At 40.9% G+C, this 9873-nt stretch overlaps 1 long non-coding RNA gene across 1 annotated transcript; it reads right to left on the reverse strand.

Moving 5' to 3' along the window:
- Positions 1-518: 518 nt before the first annotated feature.
- On the reverse strand, positions 519-1882 carry LOC119264748. Its single transcript, XR_005131187.1, has 3 exons — positions 1815-1882; positions 818-1066; positions 519-604 (listed from the first exon to the last, which is right to left on the reverse strand). It is a non-coding gene; the product is annotated as an uncharacterized LOC119264748 (long non-coding RNA).
- Between the last annotated feature and the right edge of the window lie 7991 nt (positions 1883-9873).

Here is a 9873-nt window from a genome sequence, read left to right on the forward strand (position 1 = left end):
CACCTCACCTGGACTTTACTGGACTGCACTAATGCTGAGTCTTAATTCTGTATCTTTCTTTCTAGGTATCAACAGGGCTTTGGTCTCTGGTAGTTCCTGAGCTTTAATGTACTGTAATTACGGGGATACTTTCTCTGAGTGGACAACAAAGTACCTCTGTAAGTGTCTCTGGATAAGAGCGTCTGCTGAATGGACTGAATATAAATGTACCTGTCTTGTTTTACTGTGATCAGGTCCAGCAGCTCTTTTCTTCATTCTGTGAAAACTGGACAAAACAATCAATATATTCTAATTAGTTTAAGGACAAAATCATTTTATCTGTTAATCCATTTCTACAACAAGAATAAAGTCATTTCTTCATACTGTAGTAACAGGTTTGGAGATTATTGCTGACCTGCAGATGCAGATTAGGACAGTAATAAGGAGAAAACCTCCTCCTACCACTGCAAACCAGACTGCAGACCAACTCTGACCTGCAGAAAAGATCATTAATATCACTTTAATCTGTCATTACTGTAATCACTGCTGCAGGTCAGAGTCACTGAACTGCCCTCCACTATTTCACCAGAGGGACTGAAGGACACTGAGACGTTCTTTGGAGGATCTAGATGATTATAATAATTACATGATTTGTATTTGAAGGTCTGAATATTAAATTGAAACATTTATTAAATATTTAATATCTTGCTTAATTTATGCAAACAATGCTATTAAATAAGACCACAAACTGTAAACAAGCCCAGAAAGCCAGGATACATTTTCAAAGTCCTACATTTATTTACTTTGAGGAAAAAAATAAAAAAAGAGTTAAACTCACATCTGACTCTGAGGCTGTGAGCAGTAGAACGGAGGTGTTGAGATCCTCCTACAGCACAGCTATAACTGCCTGCATCCTCACTGCTGACCGTCTGCAGGTGGAGCTGGTTGTTCTTGATGGTCTTTGTGGTTAAAGGACGTCCATTTTTGTACCAGATGAATGTTGGGTCAGTCAGACTGCAGGTGGTCTTACATGTCAGATCTGCTGTTTCTCCCTCGGTCACTTCTTCAGGAGCTTCTACACGGAGCTCTAAGACAATAAGAGGACCATCAGATTAGAAGGGAAAAGCTGTAAAGTCAGTGAACCTCATTCATGAAGGTCAGCAATGAGTGTAGAAACCAGAGCAGATGAAACTAAACTGAGTGATGTTTGATCTTCTCTGCGTCTCATTCAGGAAACTGTTGTACATCAAAACAAGCAGTGATTTGGGTGCAGCTCATAAATCAGCTTCACTTCATAGAAACAAGTGATCGCCTAATTTACATATCATTTGTAACAGGCCACGCCCCAAATGGCCCTCATAAACATATTTATATGAAAGGTAAAAATTCCTTCAGGTGTTTAATAATATTCAGCAGCTCATAATATTTAATATTATGTTAATATATTAATATTAAATGGAATGTTTATATAATTTTTTTAAATAAGTGCACACACAAAATCAATGGTGTTATTGAGAATAATGGCTCTTACTGTTCAAAACTGAATGATTCTCAAAATCAGTGAATAAAGAACAATCCTCAGGTTTTAAATGATCAAAAATTGTTCATTGGTATAATTTGGAGGTCAGAAAGAAACTGAGCAGATGAACTGAATGAGGAGTAAGACCAGATAAAATGATGTAGGAGTGAATCAGAACAGAAGCTGAACATCATTAGAGCAGATTAATAAAATCAGTGATGATAAAACAACATGAATATTCAGAGCAGTCATGAATAAACATGACTCTGAATCCAGAGCTGTGTCTTATAGCTGGACAATGGGATGATTAACTCACCTGTAACTCTGAGCTGAACTCCAGGTTCACCTGTCCATCTTTCTTTTTCTACAGTTGTTATGATTCTGAAGCAGAACTGATGTTCATCCTTCTTCACTACATCACTCAGTTTGAGGGAGAAGTGTTTCTGATCATCAGTGAAAAACTCGACTCTGCCTGAATAATCTGACTCTTTACTCAGATCAGTCAGCGCCACCCCTGCTTACAGCTTCACTTCTCTCCTCTCCTTTTTTTTTTTTTTTAACCTGTCATGTCTGGCCATTTTGGCAATCGGAATGGTATCCGAATGTACTGATGTACCAAACATATTTGTTTTCACAAGAAAAAGCTCTATAGGTTACTAAAGCCTATTCTTGTTAAAGTTTGTGTTTTATTTGTTTGGCCAGGCCTGACAGGCAATAAAAAAGAGGACAGGAAAGAAAGAGAAGAAGGGAGAGAAAAAAAAAGAAGATAATAATAATAATAATAATAATAATAATAATAATAATAAATAATAATAATAATAATGATAATTAAATAAGTAAATAAATAAATAGAAAAATAAATAAATAAATAAAAGAAGAAAGAGAAAAAACAAATAAAATAAGTAAATAAACAGACAACTAAATAAAAATAAATAGATAAATAAGTAAGTAAATTAAATAAAAAAAGAGAAGGGAAAAAAAACAATTATACAGATATACATACATATACATATTCACATATCTATACATATACATATATACACCCAGACATAATTCTACTATTAGCTGCTACATACATACACATGTTTACATATCTATACATATGCCTCTATACATATACACCCACCCACCACACACAATTCTACTGTTTGCAGCAATGTGTATATGTGTGTATACGCGTTCACGTGTCATGTGTCATGGAATGTGCTCAGCAATGAGGGCAAGAAGCCGCAACCATGTCCCCGTGGTCCAGAGACAGATAGGGAAGGACCCGGGGGACCCGGACCATCCACAGCCCATTAGGAACTCAGGAGACCTGAGGCCACATGCTCCGACGGCCACCGCGTGCACGCCCCAGAGGACGAAGAATGGAGGCCCCAGACAGAGCGCCCAAAGACAAAGGGCAAGTGACCGGAGAGCCAGAGGCAATGAGCAGCCCACCCCCCCGGCAGGCCAACATCCCCAGCATGAGCCGAGCATGCGGCCCCCGAGGGCCCAGGCGCCCGAGACCGGCCGACCCCCGGCAGGACCCCCCCCCCATGCCAGGGAGGCCCAAACCACTCCGAGGACACAACCGCCAAGGGAGCAGGGCAGGGACCACGCCAAGATGTCCAGCCATGCACCCAGGGACCCACAGGGCACCAATACCACGGGGGGGGGGCGGAGTCGGCAAGCAGCGGGGAGCGGTGGGGAGGGGTAACTCCTGCCCACCACCATGTACCACAGATGTCCAGGCTCAGCAAGTCATAGACCCAGGCCCAGCTGTCCACACACACATGTTCACATGCACCCACACACACACACACGCCGGTCACCCACTCATGCATACACACGGAACATACATGGACTCACACTGTCGGCGGGCGGACACCAGCACGGGCCAGCGGTAACCCAGGGAGGCAGCCACCCCGGCCCCGAATGACTGGCCAGTCCCCCCACCAGGCAGGGTGCACCAAACTGGGGTGTGAGAGGACCCCCCCCCCCCCCCCCCCCCCACACTCAATATGTGTGTGAAATGAAAAGAATGTGTGTGAGCTACAGTGCAATTAAAATTGGAGGGACAGAGGCAATGTAGTACTGAATAACAGCACACTGCCACGCTGCCCCCCAAGGCCCTCAATGTCTAATGTGTAAATAAAATTGAGGGGCAGGTAGCAGTGAGCAGATAAGTGAGGTCACATCAGCAGCGCCACCCACCATCCACTGAGTGACACCTGCCCCCCAAAGCCCTGTGTGTACTGTACTGTGTCATGAAATGTGTCATTGTAAGGGGGGAAAAAAGGGGAGGAGTGGGACATCACGCATCACAGCGAGCAGAGCCAGGTAGGTGGCCCTACTCACTGCAGCATGGGCCCCCCTCCCCCAGAACCCCCATGTGTAGTGTGATGTTTGACTGAGTGGGAGGAGGGGAAGGGTCAGGATAAGAAAGACCGAGAGGCAGAGAACTACCCCTCGGAGGAAGAGAGCCAGCTGGCGCTAGCTCACTAGGCACCCCGGTTTCCTACACCCGGCCGCGGCGCAGGGAAGGCCGGCCCCGGGCCCGAAGCGGCCACGCCCCCAGGACACCACCACGCTCCGGGCCGGCGCCCGCCCACACAGCTGACACAGCACAAAACATACACACCCACACGCACACAAGAGACAACAATTATCACACATACACATACTCACAATTACAATACACATACTCACGGTTACAATACACATACTCACAATTACAATACACATACTCACGATTACAATACACATACTCACAATTACAATACGCATACTCACAATTACAATACACATACTCACAATTACAATACACATACTCACCATTACAATACACACTCACGATTACAATACACATACTCACCATTACAATACACATACTCACGATTACAATACACACTCACTATTACAATACACATACTCACCATTACAATACACACTCACGATTACAATACACATACTCACAATTACAATACACATACTCACAATTACAATACACATACTCATGATTACAATACACATACTCACAATTACAATACACATACTCACGATTACAATACACATACTCACAATTACAATACACATACTCACAATTACAATACACATACTCATGATTACATTACACATACTCACAATTACAATACACATACTCACGATTACAATACACATACTCACGATTACAATACACATACTCACAATGACAATACACATACTCATGATTACAATATACATACTCACAATGACAATACACATACTCACAATTACAATACACATACTCACAATTACAATACACATACTCACAATGACAATACACATACTCACAATTGCAATACACATACTCACAATTGCAATACACATACTCACAATGGCAATACACATACTCACAATGACAATACACATACTCACAATGACAATACACATACTCACGATTACAATACACATACTCACAATTACAATACACATACTCACGATTACAATACACATACTCACAATTACAATACACATACTCACGATTACAATACACATACTCATGATTACAATACACATACTCACGATTACAATACACATACTCACAATGACAATACACATACTCACAATTACAATACACATACTCACAATGACAATACACATACTCACAATTACAATACACATACTCACAATGACAATACACATACTCACAATTACAATACACATACTCACAATTACAATACACATACTCACAATGACAATACACATACTCACAATTACAATACACATACTCACAATGACAATACACATACTCACAATGACAATACACATACTCACAATTACAATACACATACTCACAATGACAATACACATACTCACAATTACAATACACATACTCACAATGACAATACACATACTCACGATTACAATACACATACTCACAATTACAATATACATACTCACGGTTACAATACACATACTCACGATTACAATACACATACTCACGATTACAATACACATACTCACAATTACAATACACATACTCACAATGACAATACAAACATATACAAACACACACACATACATACCAACACAAACACACTCACCCGCACAAACTTCACACACACCCATATACACGCAAACACAGTGGTCCTGGGTCCAGAACCAACCAGCCCTATGTGGTTGTCCCCCTACTTGAGTGCCCCACCCCTCCTCCCGGGAGGCATCCAGAATCCTGGAATGCCAGACAGACACCCCGGCGCGCCCCAGACCCCCCACCACCCGGCGGTGCGCCCAGGGGTCACAGACCCCTCCAGCGCAGGGAGGAGTCCAAACGGGGGACGGGCGACCCCAGGCGCCAAGGCCCCAGACCCCGCACCCCGGCCCACACAGAGGAGGCCAGCCCCCCGGATGGGGCCAGCACCCACCCCCATGGGTCCCCAGGTCCCCATCCCAAGACCGTGAGCGCACACATCCAGGCCCCCCACCATCAACAACAGGGCCCGCACACAGAAACCGCAGAGCGGCAGCCCCCATCTCCAGTCCAAGAGCCATCAGACACCCAAATCCCCCAGCCCACCCCCAGCCACCTGCTGGGTACACCACAAGACAAGACTACAGCCGGTTACCCCCATCACGTGATGGAGCTGATCAGTGGGGACCAGAGGGATTCAAATGTAGTCAATTGATTTTTAGTGGTAGCAGACATTCTTTCCAGACTAATGTGGTCTAGAAGTAGGTTTCTGTAGTGAGTGATACATAAATCATTTTTTGATTTCCACTTCATGAGGATAGTTTTCTTGGCGATGCATAAGGCAGTAAGAACTATATGTGATATATTCGTTTCTATGTTTAATTCACTTATATCACCTAAAATGCACAGTTTTGGTGAGACTTGGATATCACAATGGAACCATGTGGATAAGTCTTCACATATCGTCTGCCAAAATCTCTGAACAGGCATGCAAGACCATATAGCATGCATATAATTTTCAATATAATTACCTGTACAGTTAGTGCATATATTTGTTTCTCTGAGGCCCATTTGGAACATTCTGTGCCCTGTATAATGTATTCTATGGAGAGTTTGTATTGTATAAGTTGTAAATTTGGATTTTTAGTCATTTTAAAAGTGTTTAGACATATCTGTGTCCAGAAGTTTTCATCCGGGATGATGGAAAGATCTCTCCCCCATTTTGTAATTGGAAGGGATATTGAATCATTAATTTTTAATAATAACTTGTATATTTTTGATAACAGTTTAGGGGTATAGAGGTTTAGAAAGTCTGTTATCCACACAGGGATTTCTAGATTTAGATTACTTAGATTAAATCTTGCCTGTATGATGGACCTCAATTGGTGATATTCCAGAAATTTGCTACTGCTAATTTCATATTTTAAAATAAGATCTTCAAATGAAATAAAGGTCCCATCATGAATAACATGTTCTAAATTATTTATTCCTTTTTCTTGCCATTCTGAAAAATTCAGTACTGTCTTTTTCCGACATATATCGGGATTGTTCCAAATGGGTGTTAATTTACAAGGGATTAGTGAAGACTTAGCCATCTTTAAGAATTCCCACCAGGCTATCAGGGTGGTGCTTATTGTAAGGCTTTTAAAGCAATTGTAATGTTTAATGCTGGAGCTAATGAGAGGTAAGTCAGATATTTTCAATTTCCCACAGAGTGTTTGTTCCAGATCCAGCCATGGACTGTCTGAGCAGTTTGATTTCATCCACCTTGAAACATACTGTAGTCTATTGGCTAAAAAATAGTGATAAAAATTTGGTAGTTCTAGACCACCGCTGCATTTCAGCTTTTGTAAAGTCTACAAGCTTATTCTAGATCTTTTACTTTTCCATAAAAATTTAGAAATATTTGAGTCTAGCGACTTAAACCAAGCAATAGAAGGTTTATTAGGGATCATTAAGAACAGATAATTTACTTTAGGCAGAATCATCATTTTTATTGTGGCGACTCTCCCCATGAGAGATATAGGTAGAGAGTTCCAACGTGTGAGATCGTCCTCTATTGTTTTTAGTAGAGGAATATGGTTCAGTCGTACCAGATCTGACAGCCTGGGAGAAAAATTTATACCTAGATATCTAATGTTGCCCGACTGTAGTGATGTAGTTATGATGTTCTGAAATTTACAATTCAGAGGCAAAACTGTTGATTTACTCCAATTAATGGAGTAATCTGATACAGATGAGAACTTATCTATAAGTGTGATTGTCTTTAGAAGAGCGGTTTGTGAGTTCCCGAGGAAAAGTAATACATCATCAGCATAAAGGCTTATTTTATGGTCTGTATTTTCTGTTTGGATTCCTTTAATATTTACATTCTGTCGGATTTTTGCTGCTAGTGGCTCAATGAAGATGATAAACATTGAGGGAGAGAGTGGGCAACCTTGTCTAGTTCCCCTCTGCAGACTGAAGCTTTGTGAGATAAGATCATTTGTCCTAACCCGTGCATTTGGAGAGCTGTTTAGTGTTTCGATCCAGTTTATAAAGGATGGGCCAAATCCAAATTTATGTAGAACTGCTAACAGAAATTTCCAATTTACCCAGTCGAATGCTTTCTCTGCATCTAAAGAGACGACTGTTTTTTCTGATTTGTTAATGGAACAGTAGTCTATTATATTTATTAGTCGGCGTGTGTTATCGGCCGAGTGCCGGCCCTTGATAAAACCTGTTTGGTCCGAATGTCTAATAGATGGAGTGATTTTTTCTAATCTTCTTGTGAGAACTTTGCAAATAATTTTAAGGTCTACATTAATAAGAGAGATTGGGCGATAGCTAGATGGAAGTGTTGGGTCTTTGCCTGGTTTAAGAAGCAGGCTAATGTTGGCAGAGTTCATGTTTGGGGAGATTGTGTGGTTATTCTTGATTTGAGTCACCATCCTGAAAAAAGTAGGTTCTAACACAGGCCAGAATTCTTCATAGAACTCTGCTGGGAACCCGTCTGGGCCTGGGGCTTTATTATTTGGAAGGTGCTGTATTGCCTTATAGAATTCAGATGATGAACACGGTGAATCAAGAGTTGTAATCTGATCCTCATTTAATTTAGGAAGATTTATGTCATTAAGAAATTCTTCAATTTCAGCATCAGATGGATTAATCTGTGATGAGTATAAGGCTTCATAAAAGTCTTTAAAGGAGTTATTTATTTGTTGTGGGTCATGAGTAATATTACCGACCGAGTCTTTAAAAGAGTGAATAGCTGTTTTTTCTTTATTCAGTTTTAACTGATTGGCCAGGAATTTTCCAGATTTATTTCCATGTTCAAAGTTTTCCAGACGCAACCTCTGCAACATAAACTGTGTCTTCTTATCAAGTATTTCATTTAATTCCAATTGAAGTTTCCTCAGGCTGTTAATTATATTTTCTTGTGGTGATGCAGCGTAGGCCTTTTCTAAAGATTTAATTTTCTGCTCCAATTCTAATAGAAGTGTTTTTTCTTTATTTTTCTTATGTGCGCAGTAAGAAATTATTTTACCCCGCATTACTGCCTTTCCTGCTTCCCATAGAACACATGGCGATATTTCCGGCAGATTATTTTGTTCTAAGTATATAGCCCACTCTCGTTTAAAATAATTAATGAAATCTTGTTCTTTAAGTAATGATGTATTAAATCTCCAGTTCCTAGTTGGTGGTGTAACTCGTTTCTGTGTCAGAGACACAGATACAGGTGCGTGATCACTAATAGTGATAGGATGTATCTGAGTGTCTGTGATTTCCGTCATCATGGAGCTACTGACTAAAAAGTAACCCAAGCGGGAGTGGGAGTGATGTACTTGTGAGAAAAGACTATAAGCTCTCAGAGTGGGGTGATGTGAGCGCCAAGCATCGCAAAGACCAAAATCCTTCATGTATTGTTTAAGAATGTCTGCAGACTGCCAGTTTCTTTGACTCACTGCTGTACTGAGCCTGTCAATCTCTGCATTAAGTACCAGGTTGAAGTCCCCTCCTATTACAAGTGTGGTGTCAGAGTGATCAGCAAGTGAGGTGAAGAAGGTATGAAAGAAGGAGGGATCATCAACATTTGGTCCATATATACTGGCAATACATAAATCTATATTCTGAATAGATAGATTAAGTATTATAAATCTGCCTTCGGGGTCTGACATCGTGTTTCTAATAGAGAAGTTTATCCTTTTGTTAATTAATATAGCTCCACCTCTTTGTTTAGAGTTGTAACAGGCTGAGTACATATGAGGAAACTGTGAAGAGGAGAGTGTGTGTGCAGATGTTCTGGACACATGTGTCTCCTGTAGGAACACAATGTCAGCCTGTAAGTCGTTTAACCGGTTAATAATTTTCACCTTCTTCTCCCTTGAACCAACTCCACGCACATTCCATGAAACAAACCTCAGTGTGCTCATATTGAAATTAATCGAGAAAGTGTTGCGTG

This window comes from Pygocentrus nattereri, chromosome 12, assembly GCF_015220715.1.
Source record: "Pygocentrus nattereri isolate fPygNat1 chromosome 12, fPygNat1.pri, whole genome shotgun sequence".
Lineage (NCBI taxonomy): Eukaryota > Metazoa > Chordata > Actinopteri > Characiformes > Serrasalmidae > Pygocentrus > Pygocentrus nattereri.